A 21,751-nucleotide genomic window follows, 5' to 3' on the forward strand; every position below is an offset into this window, starting at 1 on the left:
TTAGCAGCATTTATAGCCGGCTCGTGCAAATTTTAAATAGTGATGTACCGTGTAATTTTGATAATATACCGTATCCGTGAAAGTAACTATCTGAGCTTTATTTTCGCAAACATTGTTACAAAATGTTTTAAGTGACATAAAATTTATGTTTTAGCATTTTTAAATTTGAAGAAATCAGTTATGTAAAAATGACAAAATCTAACTTTTTACATGTTCCTCCAGTATTTTTACTTCTATTTAGGAATGTTGAATGCGCGTTAGAAAAAATAAATACAAAAAGTTTGAATCTGGTACTGCAAAATTTGACCGACATATTTGATATGAAAATCCGAAATCATATTTAGGGGCCACACACAAATTGAAGAGCGAAATGTTTGTATGTGTATGTAACCTAATATGAATATATATATGTATATATATCGTTTTGAAAACGTCTTTGATGTTAAAAATTATGTGACGAGCATTTTTATGCAGATTATTATGAAAAATATTGACCAATGTAGTTTATTTTTTCAAATTGGAGATCTTCTTTACAGAATGTAGATCTTCGAGAATTTGTACTAGAAAGCACTGGTAGGATCATAACTAATTCGTAATATTATACGCATTAATTTAAAATGAAAAATATTTGTCCTATAATGAATTTTTTGTGATTAGACTCCAGTTATGATTCTATAAAGGAATAAAACTTCATGAGAATATTAATAACTTATTTTTAGACTTACAAATGACTTGAGCGAAAATTCTTTCGATGTACTCAATGTAACAAAATTATAGATCAAAACACCAGTAAATCTCGTAAGAATACTATTGGATGGCATTTAAGCGAAGAAAAAATCAACTTCGAATTATCATAATTATTTATTAACCAACCCCTCAAAGAAAATTTAATATAAAGTCAAAAATCACAAATTTTAAAATTAAATATCTCTGTCAATTTTCGTCCTACGGGAGTCAAACTTTTTATGTTTTATTTTTGTAACGAGTGCAGAGTTTTCCTAAATATAAGTATGGGGATAGGAGGAACATGTGAAAGTTGGATTTCGTATATCACACAGAATTGATACACTTTTTTTTAAATTCAAAAATACGAAAAAATGAATCTTTGCTTCGTTTAAACACTTTTGTAATTGGAAGTATACGTCTACGACCAACGATTGCAAAAGTGAAGGCCGGGTAAGGACTTTCGTAAACACGGTTTATTATTGCTTTATTAAATTGTTTATGGAAAGCATTTTCATGATTATCTTTTTTTATTTTCCGGACTCTACATAAAACTTAAGTATCATTTACTTTTATTAAAAGGTATCAAGTAGTTCATTTTTTTTTCAGCCTAAAGGCCTGCCATTTTCACTTCTTAAATTAGAACCATATTTTAAGAGCAGTCTTTAGAGAGGTGTTTATTTGTGCAATGTTTTTGCAACACCCCGTTAGAGGATACTCATGGACCAAGGCTTTTGTCCAATCTCACGGAGTGTCTCCTAAACAGGAATGATCTTCGTCGAGGAGTTGCGCATTAATGAAGAGTGTGCGGTAACTGAAATGCGAGTATATCTGACCAAATGCTTCAACTGACTGATTGTTCAGGAATGGGAAAGGAACTTTAGAACAATCATCGCAACTGTACCACATATTAAAATTAACAATCTACGTATGTGATTTGTATCATTCTTTTCCAGTCTTTCACTACTCGTGTTCTCTGCACATTTGCACCATGGCAATGGTTTTCCAACCTTGCCTTGCTATCTAATCTGAATTCATCTCCGAGTAACCCGCTCCTTCCGGAAATTTATACATGCTACGCATTTATACGCGATTATTAAACACATGTACTAGCATATAGCCCTTATGGGCTGTTACTTATTCATGTAAAGACTTGAATAAGTAACAGCCCATTAGGGCTATATGCTAGTACATGTGTTTTGATTACATGACAGTGGTAGGTCATAAAATACATTGAGAGGAGGAAGAATTTTTACATAAGCTACCTATTGCTTCGGTGGTAACGTATTGTTAGACATATGAAACTTTATCAATAGATATTTTAAGAATGGAGGTAGATTTAGCAATTTGGAGTATTTTACTAAATCTACTCTGAAGTATCTACAAAATTTACTGAATACAGAGTCATAATTGCAATGAATAAAAGTCAGTACAAAAATGTAGCAATTCCTTGTCCAGTGAGAAAGACACATCATAATACATGTACAGTATATAAAAATCAGCTTAGCATTCCGTGATCCACCCAGAGACGGGTAATGTAGGTAATATTTGCATATGTATTTTATAGAGTATACAAATAACTTAATAGGGTGAATGCTATTATGCGACAGGTGATAAAGTGCAATAGCAAGTTATATATAAAGCGTTATTTTTTAATTTCGGCTGCCAAAAATAAGGTTCGCATTTCGATGATTTTAGCTTTTTGAGACAGTGCTTTGGTCTCATAACTTGTCGGCTGAGTAGGGTTATTGTTATTGGTTATTCAATTATGGCAAAGCACACGAGGGTTATCTGCCTAAAGGGAGGGATGCCTTCGTGGAGGACTTTCTAAGGGAAACTGGCTCGTATATACGTTACACATGGGGAAAACCACGAAAACGCCCATGCAGCCAGCCCGCTCGCGGGATTCGAACCTCAGACCGAACTACCAGTGTTCAGCGTCTTTACCGCTCGGCCGCTGGTGGGCTGTCGGCTGAGTAGGAGGCTTACTCATTCGACAAAGGTACGGAAGCAAAGCTTTTTTTTTTTCAAAGACACGATCATTTAAAACTATCTGGCAGAAATTTAAGGACAGGTAGAGAGGACCGAAATAAACAGATTTTGTAATGAAGTGTATATACGCATTGAGGTGGTGCAGGACGCTGCTGGGGAGTAGATAAAAGCATTTCTGCTTGCGTAAATTATCATTTCTCATTCAGATTTCGAGCGCATGCTTAGCTGCATTGAATGTATATGCATTTTATTGTTGAAGATAGGACGGAAACGGAGCTGCTGCTCAAAGGAAGCACCCAAAGATCGTTTTTTATACCTCCTTCGAATAGCTATTCCATTTTAGAAACGGTACCACACGTCAAATGAGCGCCGTTGGGCTCTACGTTTTTATAGCGATGCATACTCCTCGAAATACACACGGGAAATGATGATTTACGCAGTAAAAGGCTTTTACTTATTGCTCAACAATTCCCTGTACCACCTTAATGTGCCATTTTCGCACACATATTCCATTACAAAATCTGCTTATTTTGGTCTTTTCCACCTACCTATATTTTCTATATTTTTGCGAGATATTTTTTAATCACCCTGTACATTAAATTTGGCATTAAATATGTACAGTTTATTAAATACCAGTACTAAAGGTAAAGCGATATGTTCTAAAAATTCGAAACAAATTTCGCTGAACTGTATATAAATCATAGCTGAGCTTTAAGTAATGTACCTATTAATAATGGTTGGCTACTAGTTGAACTGGAAGAGTCATCGAAAATTATTCTTAAAGTTGTTTATGATTTTAGAAACCACATATGTGAAACCACACGGTGAGTAATGTAATAACGTATATGATGCAGGTGACAATATTTGCGTAATTTTAATGACTATTCTAAGTATTTTAAATTAGAATGGTCTTTCATGTGTTCTTATCTATAATAACTGTAGTTTTGTCTTCGCCAGGGCCTTTCCACATCGCGTTTATTCTTTTAATAATATTTGCTTTGGATAAGATTAACGCACAAGCCGTATTATCTTTCATCGACGATTTTATCATGTGTTTTGAAATTCTATCACGTGAGAGTTTGTTAATAAAATGTTCGTCACAAAATTTGTCTTCCTCACTTTTAAAGAAATCTTCACAGTTTCCTAATTTGGAAAACATTTTCTTCTCAACTTCAAATTAGACAAATTTACTAAAGAATAGTAAGTCTTTTGCTTGCATAGCAGATTAAGTTCTTGTCAATCAATACTTAGACTCTTTTGTGAATACTTACTTTTCATTTTAAAAAGTGACCTAATCTGACATACTATTCCATAATTATTTTCTTATTAACTCCTTTTGAAGTATATTCCTGGCCATTAAAATTGCAGTCGCATGAAGAAACAGTGAATTAACGTAAAATTTCCCGCATAGAGCATAGCAGAACATGAATATTATTAGCTATATAACGCGTATATAAATAATGGACGCCTGTAACGCCACATGGAATAAGAGTAAAAAGAGAAGTCAAGGAAGAAGGAAAATGAGAAGGCAAGGAAAGAGAAAAACGGTTTTCCATATAAAAATTGTGTTCCTTTCTTGTTTGTGTCATTATATGTAAATTATGCTTCAGTTAGTAGATGGAAAACATAGCAGCACGTGGCCAAATTTAATCCCGAGAGAATAGCTTACCGCGATTGCGAATTATACCATACTGTCAAATTGCTGCCCATGTTGTCGAAATCCGGTCACTGGTGTTTGAACATGAAACCGACAAATCAAGTAAGGACGGACGGAGCGACATGTACTCACAACGACCTCGATACATCAGTGTTGAAAAAGAAAAATATCTTGTGCAAATAGCCTGTATGGACCATACAGCCGCATTATGCATCTTAGCACGGGTATTGGCACAGCAAGACGTCTCTGCAGGCCTGAGGATCCGTCTTCAAGAATGAAATTTGTCCATTGCTACCATTGCTACCTTTACCAGTATAGTCAAGGGTTTCAGATACAGTGGTTCATTGAAAAACGCACGTTAACGAATAAGTAGCTTGACATCATCTTATCAAATGAATCCCTTTTCTTCATGTATCATCACCATGTGTGTTCGTACTGCTCCAGTGTGAAAAACGCTCATTGGAATCTTGCGCTGTGCGTCGTCATACTGATTCAGAATAGGGAATTATTACATGTGATGCGACTGAATACGAGTCTTGGTGATATTTTATATGCTTATTGGGCACTCAGATTAGTCAGTTTTACTTTAAAAGGCAACAAGTATTAATGTAACACTTTTTGCCTTCAGGAGAAGCTTAAAGCCACCTTTCAGTAAGACAATGGATGAACACATGTTACACTCACCGTTCGACAATACCTCGATATACACCAAATTATGGTTTTGCCTTGGCTGTCTATCTACGTTGCCCTATATATATATACACTGATATGAGAAAGAGTATTAGCGGTTAGAACAGAGTAGCTCTGGCTAAGAATTTACAAATCAGATTGTTAAAATAATAGTGTTTAGCCTCTTTTAAGATATTAGAAAATAATTCGTTCCCTGTTGCTGTATAAATTTTATCACAACTTTAGATATGAAGATTGTCTAATTGTACAAAAATCTAGTGATATTAATATGAAAAATCTAATTTGTATTGTATATGTGACTACTTATGTTATTTTATGTGAAATTATTAATTCTAATTTGTGCAAAAATTATTATACGCATCATATGGTATATTAAATTAAATTTTATCTAAAAATCCAAATCCAATAAGTTTTTTTTTTTAAAATTTTACAGAGACCACACCCACGTAGAACTAAAAAATTATTTTTTTCCCATACTGAAATGGTAGTGATCACTTCATATTTGAATTTAAGTAATTTGTTAGTAAGCATCACTTGTGTAGCATGTTGTTTTATTTTCGTATGCACTGTTGGCGTCGACGACATCTCCAAAGTCGACGATTTAAAGGTATGCTTTTTACTTCCTCGTACGAAGTGTTGTAATCGCGAAAATTTCGGCTATTATATTTCAACAAAAATACCCATTTTGTCGCTCTCGAATCCATTTGAACGATTTTTTTCGCGTTACATCTGTACGTACGGACAGAATAAAAGATTAGTTTTTTCCAAAACGGATTTTAAAATGCAATAAAAATGGATTCAGAAGGGAATTTTTGCAATGTCTATTTTTCACTCGAAAACTAAGTGCATAAGCATAGCTAAAAAATTATTAATTAGAATGTTCTTAAACCCTAATTTCAAAACCTTCCTATTCACTATTATATGTCTTACACATCCGCGTATCTTTCAGGAAAATTTACTTACCGTTTAATGTTGACTAGAATTTCTTGTTCCCCTCACCATGCTTTAATAAATTTTGGAATTGTTTGTTGTCCTTGTAGCTTAATACAAATACATAAGTACATAATTACAAATACTTAATTACGTAATATTTCTACTTTTGAAAGGAAGAGAAAGATTGCCTAGATACAAAGGAAAAGATACATTAAGTTCCATTATTACTTTAAAATGAATGTATATCACCCTATTCTGTTTGAAAATCGTGATTGCATACCATAAATGTTTTTGTTAATTTTACATGCTGTTATGCGATGCATCCTACAAACGCCGAAAATTAATTATAAATAAGTTTCTGAATTTTAATCATATTAAATTTATCATTTCATTTGCTGTTATGTCGCGTACAATACATAAGTCAAAAATTATAGCAAATAAGTTTTGAATCTTAATTACATTTCAACATTGCATATACGTAAAAATATGCGGATATGTTGAATGTAAGTATAATGGCATCTCCCGTTAGTCGATGCTTGTATGGCCAAAGATTTTGCCAGGTTATTACGGAGTGCCGCTGGATGAGAGAGGTCTTTTAATCTACAGCAAGGACTCAAGAACTGTCTTTTAGTGGAGAGTATCCGCTAAAGTGGGGTGCCCTTAACAGAGGTTGGACAGCGTATGCGTATGTTCCTAGAATTGTCGCTGCCGTTAACCCTTATTTACAGCAAGTGTCGTTAATTCTAAGTTTCGGTTGCTATATTTGTATTAGTATTTCTGCCGTTAATTTTCGCTTAGAAAAGTTCAACTGTATATAATTGCTGTGCTTTCCTGACTAATATAATATATATAATTGTAAAAGCTGTAATTTTTAAGAGATTTTGTGCGAGAAAATATGTGTTTGTTGGTCACAAGTGTTAGGATAATTCATTGTATGCCTGTCTTCTGTTTGTATACAGTTTCTCAACTTAACAGGATGAATACAGGAAATAGTAACGGTACTTCCCGGTATCCCTCAAAGTCTTGGCTTGGAAAAGAGAAGCAGAATAAACTTTTGTTCTTTCTTCAAGAATAAGAGGGGGAGAGGTGTGCTGTCACGAGCGTCGACTATTACGAGGGTGTACCGTACCGAAATGGTGTTTTAAAAAAAAGCTAACAAAAAATTTTAAAAAGATACAGGCTACCAATATCGAATAAAATACAAAAGAACCGCCGACTTGGTTGGGGGGGGTATTAGAAAAAGAAACTTTGCCTTTACCCTCTCTTCCAGCTGCTTTTACATTCAAGAAAGAAACTAAGCTGGGAAAAAAAAAGATGAAGAAGGGAAAAAAGAACGCCCGGCTCTTCTATTTGGGTCAAAATTCGAATCTACCGCTCGTAGTTTCTTACACGCATGCTCGCTCAAGAGAAGTGTCAAGGAGAGAAGAAAAAGGGATGGAGGGAGTTTCAGGGGGGAGGTTAGGAAGAGAGGAGGAAACCGACGCACGCGCATAGAACGCGCGAGCCTTCTGTTGTCCTGTCGTCTGCTGTGGCGCGTGCCTACTCCAGTCTCGATGAAGCACGTGAGATGAGCGGAAGACTTTTAGCGACATAGAAATTCAGAGGAGGTGTGCATCGCTCAGAGCGTCCAGTTTACTGTTTGACCCAAAGTTTTGGATGACCCTTTCTGTTGCAGTTTTGTTGTGTATTTTTTAATCGTAATCGCCCACGTGCTATCATGGAGATCCGTCTGGCTCAAGACCAGGTTCCGATTAATCGATAACGATTGATTATGAAGAACTGGACATTGTCCGATCAGATTTGTGGATCATTGCTCCATTAAAGGTAAGGATTTCTGCTTGATTAAATTCGCAACACAGAGAACATTTTCCGAGGTTTTCTTAAAAAATATGAGAAGGATATTTAAAAGGAATATCTTATATGCTTCAAAATAATTTATCGTTCTCTGTTGTTTTTATTTGTTTTTGTAGTTAATGCTTTTTATTTTTTAAAATTAAAAATAAATTTTTATTGAATTTTATGAGAGGTAGATTAGAACTAATGAAGAGTTTCTCCTGTAATACCGTAAAATATCTATTTTTCGAACTCCAGATATCTAAATCTCAATTGTGTATATCTTTTATTCTTTTTTCTCGGCAAAACTTTAAACCGTTTGCTAATATATTTACATTTCATACTTTTTCTTTTGATTTGAATGTTTTTTTATGAAAATCATAAATTTGTCACAATCTGTCAATACAAAAATTTGATAATACGTAGTAGATTGTTAATTTTATATTTAATTATTTCACGCCAATAAAAAATGTCTTGAATTTTGGTCATTTCGAAATATGTTTTGTAATTTGTTTTCGCGCAAATGAAAAATAATCTTGTTGTTCTTCCCTGCCTTTTAAATCCAAAAATAATTGTTTTGTTTACCCAAATATTTGGCTTTACCGAATTTCTGATGAGTTATGGTTTCTGTTAGTCTTGGGAATCTTGCTGTAATACATATTATCAACAAAGATTGGAGATATTACGATTACATATTTCGCTTAATCTATCGTTTTATATTTCTTTTAGTTATTTTTATATCAAACATGGTTTCTGACTTGCTAATAATAAAACTTTTGCTCGATGAATTTATCCTGATTCATTCCTCATTTCAAGAAATTTAGACGGCGTAGGTTTCTTTCCTATATCTTTGACACTTTCTGAAATTCTTTTAATCTGTCCTTCAGTAATATTTCATGTATACGTTTTAGAGAAGTACTCTCACTTCCAATTTCTGTTTATTTAATATAGGTGGAATGGATCTATTATATGCTGTCTAATAGTATTAGTTTCAGATAATAAGCATTGAAAAGGATTTTAATAATTCTTGATTACTAATTCAGAGTAAAGAAATAAGATATCCTGTTGCTGCCTAAATTTCATACGCACGTCAAGGATTGCTTTATTGTTTGCTAATTTATTCATTTATGTAATTTTTTTCATCGTATTGATTTATTTTTAATACAATGTAAATATTAGGTCATATATTTAATTTATTTTATATATTTTAGTCCTTTTGACGAAATTATTATTATTATTATAAAGGAAAACATTTCAACTAGATTAAGTTTTTTTTTTTTTTTTTTTTTTTTTTTTTCGATTTGAACTATTTTGTGAGCTATTATTAATAGGAATTTAAAATTTATATATTGAATATGAACTCGGTTCGGAAAACCTGTTTTAAGTATTAAAATGTTAAAGAAGGGCGAATTGTAATTGCAAAATATGCTTTTCGTGACATGGGCACACTAATTATGCTATTCTAAATTCATAGATTTAACAAAAATGTATTACCTGATTCTATTTTTAGAAGATCTTATGAATTTAATTTTCATTACATTCCAACAACATAATCACATATTAAGCAAAACTTTGGCATTTCTGGCTTTCAAATTTTTACGGCATTTAAGTTTCATTTTTTTCTTTTCACTCACTAAATTAGATCTGTTTTATGTTATTTGTGACGCAAAAGTCTATTTATTCACAGCAGAACTTACTTAAGTCAACGCATCATAACTTTTATCAGTTTGTCGAGTTTAAAGTAACGGGAGCTTCTCATCGGTATCAGTCGTTTACATGAAACTGATTTTATGTAAATCACTGTCTTTACTGTAAATTATCTGCATTTGATAAAACTGGCATGTTCTTGAGTATACGTTAAGCTGATATTTCAATCGCTACCAAATGTAATCTCGCCGAATGCTGATAGATATTCAGTAATCATGCCAGTTGCCGAGAAAGTAATATTTTTTGGTGTTATTGCATTAGCTCCTCTTATTATTTACAATAACTTGAAAAATAAAAAACGAAAAAAAAAAAAAAAAAAAAAAAAAAAATCTGAGAGTTCAGATTTTAGCGATCACCCGAAAAGATTTTGTTAAAAAGTTTTTTACTCTTTCGTTGAGCTCGCAGTCTACCAGTCTGTTGTTTCACTCACTTGCTAGCTTTATTATTAAGCACCCTTTTCTTTACCATATGCAATTCAACAGCAAAATTACAAAAAATTTAAAAGCGGCATCCGTTTATATTTCCCAATGCAGTGTTAAATGATGACATACGTTAACTTTATTTATTAGATATCACGTTGTTCGAACTTCTGTCACTTAAATTTAAATTCAACTGCAAAATCACAAAATATTTAAAAACGACATATCTTCAGAATTTTCCGATAGTTTCGCGCACCGGGGACTTTTTTTTTTTTTTTTTTTTTTCCTTTCCGTATAGTGTTGCCATTGCTCGCTTTTGAAATAGTTGAGTTTGTTAATCAGAAATTCACTAGAGTTTTACAAAATTTGAAATTCAAAATTAGAGCTTCCAGATGCGTATGTTCAGGTGGATGACAACGTTATTCAAAATTTAATACTGTTGGTACCGTCGTTTTTTGCACATTGCGAAGAACACACATACATACATGCAGTTACTTATTTAATTTCTTTAAAGATAATACAGGGCGATATTATTTGGCGGCAACAATTTAAAAGGAGATTCGCCTTCTACGACTTTCCAGACTTATCTCATTCAGGCTACTGCCCTTTTTGTCTAATAACTTGTTAATGTAACATTGAACTGCTTTTTAGTTCTGAGAAAAACAAGGTTTAGGAGAAGATAACATACTGTAATAAGTTATCATAAGTTGGAAATTAAAATATGCGTTTGAAATTAGTAGAACAGTCGCTCAAATGACTCAGCCCTAAGTAAAAATGCTGAAATTGTTCTTCTTTCTGGAAAACTCCAAGTGTGAGGCATTTTCTTCTTTTTATAAATACTTTAAGTATTAATGTGCTTAATGTTATGTTTATTAGCGTTCTTCGATTAAATGTGAGGATTTAATTTCTCTTTTTATTTAGTTTTAGATTAATTGTATGTACAAATATCAAAGCGCTTTCCCATAACGCACATCTGCACACTATCCATCTATAAAGACGACTTAAATGCAGTCAGCTGTTTTAACATAGTCTTTAATTCTTGCGTTATGCTTACATATTTCTTCGCAATACCTGCTTAACGATAGTTGCATTTGAGGGGAGAAAAGTCCCCCCCCCGAAGAAAGGCTTTTTTCCCATAAACTTCTCGCTATTCATCTTTGAATCCAAATAGCAAATAATGACTACTTAAAATCAGTTAAAAATTCTCTTTTGATTTATTTTCGCAAAGGAGCATCATTTTAAAAAATGTAAAATGAGTTAATAATAATCAATACTGTCGTCAAACTTCCGTGGGATTAGTTGAAATGATTCAGCCCTGTAGCCCTCCCCCCCCCCTCCATGACCGGTTGTAGGATCTATCTCAGGCAATTCTTATTCTGCGCTATTCTTTATGAGACAAAGTTGTAAACAATCTCGTAATTTGCTAAACACAAATATACAACGTAAACGTACTACTTACATTTCCCAAATTCTTGACGAAAAACATCCATGCTGGATCCGTAATTAATATTACTAGTTTGCTATCTGTTACAGGCGGTAATAGATAGCAGGTTGTAATTTATTAAATTAGAAGTCAAGCAACCAAAAAAGTTAAATTTTCCTTTGTTAAAAGTTCTTTTGCCGAATTTTTGTATCTATAATAAGTAAGGTATTAACGATACTTTTAAATATTTTTAACCCTTTTCTTTCAGTTATGCTTTAATATGGTATGATAAAAAGTGCTTGTGTTTTGCATGTAAAAAATAAATTAGTATTTAATAACTGAAATCTTTTGATACTATTCAGGTATTAAAATCGTCCAGTCATTTAGAAGTTGCCTGTTATATTGAAATAGTAATACTAATTTCTCGTAATTTATAATGACTTGTTGTTTCGGAATCGTTTGATGCAAGAACCTTATTTCTTAGCCATAAAAGCGTTATATTTCGTGATTAATAGTTAAAATAATAATAGTTATAATAATTAATACTTCTTATAGTTAAAAAATTTATTAATTTCAGTTTATTACCTGAACAGTAATAAACTGAAAATAAATTACAATTTTAACTTTATCCCGTTTTGAAGTTTTCAGATGAAATTACATAATTATTCCATATTATTATAAACGTTAGAATTTTCTTATTTGTTAATTTCCAAAACTGCATGTTCTATGATTTTGTATCTTCTGATACATTTTACCCGAATACTAGTTTTTACGTCATACGCATAGGATTACCTGCGCTTTCATGGGCACATGACTTAATTTTTTTTAAAAAAAGCAACTAGCTATTAAACATTGAAAATGACTTTTGAAGCTCAAGATATAAGGAAATGCGTTTCTTTAAGGTGGAATCTTCATCGGAGCACATATTACCGAATTTGCATTTTTGAGTTATAAATTTTGCCCCAAGTTGAGATTGAGTCTTTATTCCATTAAGCCATCTTTTGAACTTCAAAATGCTCTTTCTTTTAGCGTATATTGGTAAAATTTGATGACTTATAAACCGCTACGAATAATTCTACTAAGTGTTTCTGATGTAGTTTTATAAATTTGCATGCTAATTTATGCGAATTTCTAGGAATTAATTCTCACAAAAAACAATTTTATCTTCTTACTTGTATACATTTTACAGAGTTTTAAATTATTATAGTTCTAACGTTAGTAGTCTTAGCAAAACTAAAATCTTGCGGAGCAATGTCTGTCTACAATGAAGACCATCTTACACATAAGGCCAGTTTAAGATTTACATTGATGCCGTGATTTTCATAATGCTTTTTACCAACCAGCAATAAAGAATACGTCCTGGAATTGCAAACACGTGTTATATATGAAATGAAGAATCTGATACATTATTTGTGCTGAGCATAATATATATAACATTAATGATATGCCGCCCAACCGGGATAGTGGTTGCCGCACCGAAGGGCCCGGGTTCGAATCCCGGAAAGCCATGGATGTTTGTAAATGTATAATGTCTGTGTAATTTACAGCATGCAGCAAAGAGGGCACTCTAAATATGTGGCGAACCGAAAATCCTCTGGAGAGGTTGAAGGTAGGGAAAGGGGATGGAAGACCTTCGGGCCCATTCACCCCTCCGGGATGCTTTCAATCAAAATTGGGGGCGGAATTGAGTCTTACCGTCACCTGTATGATGTTCAAAGCTTTTGCCAACGACAGGCGAAATCTTGCACTCCTTGCTACGATGAATTTCTTGGGCTTGTTCTGATGTTACTGTCAGACAAACCGGCTAATATGTTGTGAGATAAGTCACAACAACAACGACGTATTAATCATATATTTTCATAAAGTATTAGTGTAAACAAATTTGCAGTTAAAATTACATCGAAACGAGACATAGGATTACCTGCGTAAAATTTCAAATTGCTACTTAGAATAACGTTTTTCCGTATATCTGTTCCTTAAAACATTATACAGGTTCATCGGAATACCATGGGCGCTCAATGATGCACCTCACTAAAGTTAACTTTTACTTTGTGAGTTGTCTGAATTCGATGCATGCACTATTTGTATATTCGTCTGTGAAAAGAAACTAAAAAAATAAAAAAAGCATGCATACATCAAGAGGTCTGCAATTAATTTCCTCCCCCAAACCCACAATCAGTTTTAAAAACAAAAGAGAGAAAGTCGTTTTTAACCTTGTCGCAGACTGCAGAAAAGAAACTTTTAGATGTCATGAAGTTATCATAGCACGTATTAATTACTGCTGTCTTAATGTAGTAATATAAAGTTACTTTACATGTAGAAATTGTAATTATGTGCTTTAATTCATATGCTCACAAGAAATTGGATTAGCTTTACCTTTAATTGAATGTTTGGTTTAGTTTATTATGACAAAGCATATTAGGGTTATCTGCCAAAGGGGAGGGATGCCTTCGTGGATACCTTTTTAAGGGAATTGGCTCGTATGCACGTTATACGTGGGGAAAACCACGAAAACACCAATGCAGCCAGCCCGTTCGCCTAGATTCGAACCCTCCTTTAATTACATGAAAGCCGCATGCATCCATCTTTATAAATGATTTAGGAAGTACAGAATTATCGCATTTAGAAAGGTATAAAATTCAGCAATTTAACCATTACTCTTTAATTTTAAACAAACCAGATTTACTTTAACTGTGTTTCTGGTTTGTTTAAATTGAGAGTAAGTTATTAATTTTATTGGATAATTTTTCTTCATATAGTTTAAAATTGAAAGAAAGGAAGAATTGATTTTAAGTTAGTAGTTCAAATTCACTTTCTGTGTAATTTATGCAGTTTTTCAAGAATTTAGCACCAAGGTATAGTATTGGTTTAAAGAAGAGCATCGTTTGATAGCTGTTTTGGATAATATGACGTAAATCTAGATTTTTACTTAATTATTGACGAATTTGCATATATTTTTTGGAAAAGGTGTGTTACAGCTTCTTGGAAGGTCGAGCGAGTAAGGCACTCAGGTAATAAGTTAAAAGTAAAAAAGAGAGGGAGGACGTCAAATTAAAATATAATAAATTAAGTAATTAATGTGAAATTGATAAATATAAGGGGGTGCAATTTTGAAGTCTACCTCAAAACTGTTTGTCAACTCAACCGTATTTAAGAATATAATAATGGCATTTCTAATGAGCAGTAATATAATAATTGAAAAAAGGTGCAAAGTTTTAACACAAAATGCTAAAGGATTTTAAAATCAAAGAATTCAGATATTTATGGTACTCCTATCTTTCTAAAAGTTCATGCAGTTACCTCAAAACTGTTTATTAAATAAAAATCCTTACTTTTATTTTAACGTAACAGTTCAAGAGTTCTGTATTATTAGTTAACATTCAAAATTTCATCATTCCCAAATGATATGTGCTTTATATGTTTATTTTAAAATATATATTTATATTAATAATATTAAGTATTGTGAACTGATAGAACTTAAAATATATTAATACCCAAACGTAAATTTTTCGATAGTGTAGTTATACATCTTTATTAATAGACTACAAGAGCATTTGTTTTATTTTATTGTTTAGCCGCGAAAAAAATTAATGACCCTTATCGTCTTTTTTTTTTCTTATGTGGAACAGAATATTTCTACAGGCCTAGAATGCAGTATTTTATTTTCCTTGCAGTGCATATAAATCCATCAGAGAGAGAGAGAGAGGAAAAAAATATTTACATTTCTTATGATTTTGTTTGATCTTTCTATTAACTGCTTGCATTAACAGCTGGCCAATTTTTTCAGTTGATTGTCTTTGCTTATATACATATAAAACTTATTGAAACTCAGTATTGTACCTTTAATTTTGTACAGATGACTCTTAGAAACCACATAGAAACAGTTAAAGAAAAGAAATTTCAAAAATAGTGTACGTAATTCCGTTCTTGTCAATTTCCAAATGTATTGATCATTGGTTACGATTCTCATGTAAATCTCTCGCTATTTGTTTAGTTTCGGAATGTCTTCTGAAACAAACTCTTCAGAAATATCTCGTTACTAATAAAAGTTTTCAGTTACAAAACACGTTGTAATAACTCAGCTAACAAATTTTTTGCAAATTTTAATCTCTATTAAGATTTTTTTTTGTTTCAGGCGTATAAACCTTTTTGGAATACTTGCTGTTATTTGGAGTCCAATCTGTCTACTTTTTTTTTTTGAATCTCTGAGCATAAAACGTTAATTATCCTTCTCGCATTCAGACTGTGCAAAATTTTTAGATAACTTATTATTATTTAGATTCTGAATTTCAGGACACAGTGAATAAATAAATAATTACTCATCTGAATGATGAATAAAGTCGAAATTTCTCTTAAAGTTTCTAAACTGTTTAGATAATTTATAATTACTTTAATTCTGGGTAACACTTTAAATACCGGGAGCTTTAATACTTTTCGCGCCAGAGCAGTGTGAAAATCGGAAATTATTCTTTAAATTTTAGAAAGGTACTCGGGCAGTCATTGTTTAAATATCTAGGAGATCCTCAATAGTAGAGCTTACAACACATAGCGCCTTTACCTGAACATACATATACTAGCATTTATATGCTAGTATATGTATATAATACTTATACACTTAGCAGATACTTTTTCCCCTAAAATTCTCAGTTTTAAATAAAATTTATGAGTTTAAGTTTCTAAAAATATGTAATATATTTGTGGGAATTAAATCCTTTTTCTGTAGCCAAATATTAAAGTGTAATGAATCAAAGAAAACTTAAAATAATTTATATTAAAAATATTTAAATGGAAAACAAAAACGGAATTGTTATGATTAAATAAAACAAAGATATAAAAAAATCCCTGTTGAGCAATTAAAAATTGTAGAAGATTTCGAGTTAGCTTAATTATTTCGTTTCGCCCAAAGTCGGATTTGAAAATAAATTGTTAATGTCATTTTGTTAAGTTTCAATTTAACATTATTCGAATTTTTTATCATTCTTTGAATAAAAGTGCATTAGTACCGCCCCCGTAGACTTGACATTCCTCTCTGTTTCGAAGCAAATATACTTATTGTTTTCATTTGAAACTTATCTTAAATGTTATTTCTTTCTATCGTACATAATAGGAAATAAAACACTTGGCCTTTGATTTCCATGCGCCGAAACTAGGTTGTCTTTAAACATTCGATAATTCTTAAGACAATCGGAAGACGCCATGAAGACTGAAGATAACTATTTATCAGAAGATAAGTTGAAAATTTTTTTGTTTCCCACAAAAAGTCTTTCGGGCCCCTTTTTATCGGTAAAATTGTTAAGTGTAACGGTTGCTAGGAAAAGAAAGTCGTTTTAAACGTATGTGTACCGTAATAACGATTAGAAATTGCATTTGCGTGAGAAATTTTACGTCTTTTCAATGCGAATTTTGCTTCTTGCGTAACTGTTTTGCTCTTTCTTCTTGCGTTAAGCTGCAATTATATTTGCTTTCTGTAATACCTCTTTCAGCAGCAGTATGGTTTAAAAAGGGTCATTTGACTTCTTCTTCTTCTTTTTTTTTTTTTTTTTTTTTTGTTTGTTGTTTTCTTCAATCTATACTATTGTCTTTTATATATACCTAATTTAAAACTTCACGCTAATTTATATCTTAACATTTGAGAATTTACGAATATTATTTTATCAGTATCGGATAAGATGATTTTACGGTAGCCGAAATATAGTGCCATCTAAACGAATTTCCGGGTTCAAAAACCTGTTACTCAAAAACTATTAAAACTACAATTGCGATATCTATTGGTAGTTCTTTTATCGCAAAAGCTGAAGATCGTGTTGTTTATTTATACACAAATACGGTAAATTCATTTGATTTTTTATTTGCAAAAATCTTGGAAAGTAAATTCGCGCATTTGACAAGAATCGAACCAGAGATTGTCTGCTTGGTAGCAGAATGTGGTTACCTTGTGGTTACCATCACACCACAAGGACGTGTGAGAGGTATTCCTTTAATTTATTATAAGCTCATATATTATACTTCTCATGTTATCAGAAATATGTTATAAAAACATTTTTGTTGCTTTATAGCGTATTTCTGACACTGCGCCTTTTCGTCATAAAGTCTTCAACGATTTGCTAAGCCGATAATGACTTTATAGTTAAAACATAGATATTCTATTCTATTATTTTATAATGCACAGGAACGAGCATATCAAAATAAAAATGCACATTAGCACAGTTTTAGTGCTAGCTATTTGTCTGATGCCTAGAAAAACTAAGCATATTTAACACAAGATCTTTGACACCCACTATCAAGACGAAAATTTCGCATCGTTAAGAAGTATAATTATATAAGATATTATATTAATACATAAGATCGGAAGTTGTGCTTTGATATTTGCGAATGCACTGTATGAAACACTTTTTGAGGTGCCATATTTCTTAGCAATATATTTGTTAAGCAAAATATGCGTATGTAACCCACACGTTAACCTGTTTCTCGCAGTTATTCACAGTAATTCACATAAACGAAGTTATTCACAGTTTGTAAAAATGGCTATGTTAATGACCTGCCTATGCAGAATTATTTTTGAACTTTCAACTTTGTACGTTTCAGCGTAATGAAAATCTACAATATTCCATTAAAAGTTAATAAAGCTATTAGATTAGTACCGGTATTTCCACACAGTATAGTGGTTAGTGGAGCCAGCTGCGGTACCGAAGGACCCGGTTTCGAATTCCGGAGACGGCATGGATGTTTGTAAATGTATAGTGTCTTTGCGGCATGGGGCGCTCTAAATATACGGTGAGCGGAAAGTCTTCTCGTGTGGTTTGGTGGTAGGGAAGAGGGATGGGAAATCCTCGGACCACCCCACGGGGTGCTCTCGCCCAAAATTGGGGTTGAAATAGAAGTCTAACCTCCTTGAGACTCTGGCAACCATTTTTCCATGACATTTATGGACAAGATAACAACAGCAACAACAGTTTAGTATCGACATATTTATGAGTCCTTCTAAAATGAAGGAAGGTTGGTCAAAGCGTTATCTAAAAAAACCTTAATCTTTTAATGCCTTAGAGGTTGATTTAATGAATGTCGTCATCTCTTGAATATACTGGTACGATGAAAAGAATTGTTCCATTTTTAATATAATATTTCTTCAAGTAAATCGTGTCATTCTGTGACTCTTTTCAATGAATAAAATGATGAATCATTTTTAATGGCTGCTATTATTGTAAACAAGAATTCCTCAGCAAGATACTGTTAGAACAATTCTCAGAATCAAATACAAGAAAAATGTTTTTATAATAAAAGTAACAAATAAAGAAACTTAGAAGCAGTTCTAGCGTTTTTGGTGTTTGGTTGGTGGGATAAGTATACAATTTCTTCGTAATCGTTTCTTAACACCGCTTCCGGTGCGATGACTTATCCATTGAGAGCATTCGCCTCGCCTTTTGCCCCTTGTACCAGTATCTTGCATAATTAATAAAAAGCATCTTCATAAAGACTGACGGAATCGGAGTACTTTGTCGATTAAGCAATCCGTCTTCTGCATAAGGCAACTCATTTCAGAACCCTCATTGCCGTGCCGTGCATACATTAAAACCTCTACCTCACCTTCTTTTGCATATATTTCTGTCGCTTCTCAAGTTCGTGTTGATTTTGAGTTTTCCGCGTCGTATGCTTTTCCTTGATTTATTGTTCTGGAATGACTGCTTTCGAAGAACTGATAGCGGTTTTTTAAGGGCAAACTATCTCCAGATTAAAACAAACGATATTTCTCAATGCTGATTTCGGTATGAGAAAACGTACCAAAATAAAATTACTGCTGACATCGATTTTGTAAGCCATTATTTCAACAGAGATTAAGGAACTTAAAATGATGGTTGCCAATGTAATCGATACCAGAGAGTATCACAGTTTTAATAATAGTGCCAAATAATCGTTGTATTCAAATCCGATCATGAACGGTTAAATTAAAAGAGATTTTTAACAATTGTAATAGAAGAATAACTGTATTGAATTTTGAGTTTTATTGTAAACTTAAAAGGAATTGTGGCAGCAGAATAAAAAAGGAACGTTAAATAACTAAATCAAACTGATAATAATTTTAATTTATCTGTTAAATACTTTCATAAAATTATGATCATTTCTCTGAAGTACGATTCTTTTTCCTGACATGATCCATTTTTTGTTGTAGTAAATTGTATCATTTATGTGGATGATCTTATGTTTATGTTTAATTTTTTTTTTCAAATATTTCGAGAATCAGCAACGCAGGTGAGAAGATACGATATAGTATCATTTCACAAAAGAAACTGCACATAAGAGATGAAGGTTTGTTTGGATGTTTAAACGATTATAACAAAACACGCTATGCATATCATGGCACATTTCAATGCGTATTATTGCAAGGCTACGTACTTCCTTCTTAAGCGATGTGTCTGGCTTTGTCTCAGGAGCAGTGACAGCTGAAGGTTGGTCTAGAGATCGCATGGCCAGCGTCGTCGGCATCACGAGAGACAGTCATACAAGCTTTGCTTCTGTTAAAATAGTGTAGTACGGTATAGTAGACGATCTCTTTAGTCTCCTTTCAAGTACACTGACAGTTTAAGGTCATATTGTTTTGGCCGTGGAATCAAATGTGCAGACATTTAGACAGAATGTCTCAGGAGCCATTTTCCAATGCTACAACATTAGGCGTATGTTGATCTTGCTACTGTCAATAGTCTGCATGAATCTAACATGCTACAGTGTGGCCAGCTGCATCTCAGTACTTGATGTCCTTGGAGCGGAGCGCACTGGGGTATTATTGGGCAGTTATTTTGAAAAGAAAACCAGCTGCCAGTCGTAATGCTTTATGTGACCAAATCCTTGCAACATAGTAAAACATTCCTTAGACAATTATTAATGAACTTCTTCGATAGCAATGGCAAGGTTTCCTAAGACAACATATGGCTGTCATATTCTACTGAATAAATCGATGTTATTTGAATATTTTATACCCAATATTTGATCGTTTACATATGATTAACATATATGCAATCATGTGAATTTAAAATTTTTACTATCTTTCCTACTTGATGTTTCAATTTCAGTGTTGAGGAGTGTAAATTATTTGCTTACTTAGATTATTATTAGGGTTAAAGGTAAGTTTTAGGCATTTTATTATTTAAGTGCTTAGTTTTTGTTTTACATGTCATGACCAACCAAAATGATGGAAAATTTTGCTGATCGCTTAGATTTTGATTGTTTGTAAAAGAAATACTGTGGTACATAATAATTGTAGTGTGTACTATTCACTGCAGGGAAATCAGTCTTCGACTTTCTTGGCCTTTTGTACAGGTTACGAAATTTTTTAATTTAATGATCACGAAGCTATTATTCCTGTATTTGTAATATTTAACCTTACCTTTTTCTTAGTATATTCTGACCATTGGTTTTCTCGTTCGTATTTTATTCACTTGTAGACGTTTCCTTTGTTAAACTTTTGCTTCTAAGTTGTATTTGTGAATTTTCCCTATTGATGCTTTTCCGTAAAAGACAGTTTGTCAAGTTTTATTCTAAAAATTTCCATAGATTATTCTTCTGCCATTTTTTTACTAGGTTACAAATGTCTATAACTAACTATTAGTCCAAAGGGGCTTTGTCCCCGAAGGACTATCGTTTTCGTTTTGCGGTTTTGCGTTGAATCACTATAAATGTCCGTTTCACTTTTCAAACTGTTGCCACCAAATGTTAGAGTCCTGCATTATATTTGAAGAAATTAAATAATGAAAGATCTGCGTAAATGTATGTATATTTCTCGCATTGTGATGAAACAACGGTACATAGAGCCATCGAATTTTGAATGACGTAATCCTCCTACGAATATGGGCATGTGGAAGACCAAATTTGGAATTTGTTTTATGATCGATTTCATATTTTGTAAATCTTTAACGAATTTTTGATTAACAAACTCAAGGATTTAAAAATGAGCAATGGCAACGTTGTACAGAAAAAACATTTTTAATCTCCAGCGCGTGAGACTGTGTACCCGAAATTCTAAAGATATGCTCATTTTAAAATTATTTTGCGACATTGCTATTGAACTGAATTTTATGGTTTAAGTGCAAAGAACATGATATTTAATAAATAAAAGTAACACAGATAAACCGTTAAAAAAAACCGCCTTTGGGCGTAATTTAAAATCTGAAACTTTCAGATTTTTTCCCCTATTTTTATCTATAACTAGCTAATCCTTCCGTATCGTTACTTCATGCTATGCTATACTACAAGGGTATTTATCATTAACACGGTAAGTTGTAGAGGTATCAGGTTATTTTGAAGCAAGAGACGTGAATGCCCTCGCCGGCCTTGCACCTCTTCAAAACGCGTCGAGTAGGCTTCTAATTACAGCACGAAAGC

The 21,751-nt window shown here is 32.6% G+C and overlaps 1 protein-coding gene across 3 annotated transcripts in view; it reads left to right on the forward strand.

The window, feature by feature from the left end:
• Positions 1 to 7,533: 7,533 nt before the first annotated feature.
• Positions 7,534 to 21,751, forward strand: part of pros (homeobox protein prospero) — a 281,310-nt gene continuing 267,092 nt past the window's right edge. For all 3 annotated transcript variants that reach the window (XM_035364780.2, XM_035364779.2, XM_035364784.2), the window contains exon 1: positions 7,534 to 7,819. The gene's annotated coding sequence lies outside the window, so the exon portion shown is untranslated. The remainder of the gene's footprint in view (positions 7,820 to 21,751) is intronic.

The sequence above is a fragment of the Stegodyphus dumicola genome, chromosome 12 (genome assembly GCF_044657685.1).
Source record: "Stegodyphus dumicola isolate Sdum_Otavi_A_Nest chromosome 12, ASM4465768v1".
Lineage (NCBI taxonomy): Eukaryota > Metazoa > Arthropoda > Arachnida > Araneae > Eresidae > Stegodyphus > Stegodyphus dumicola.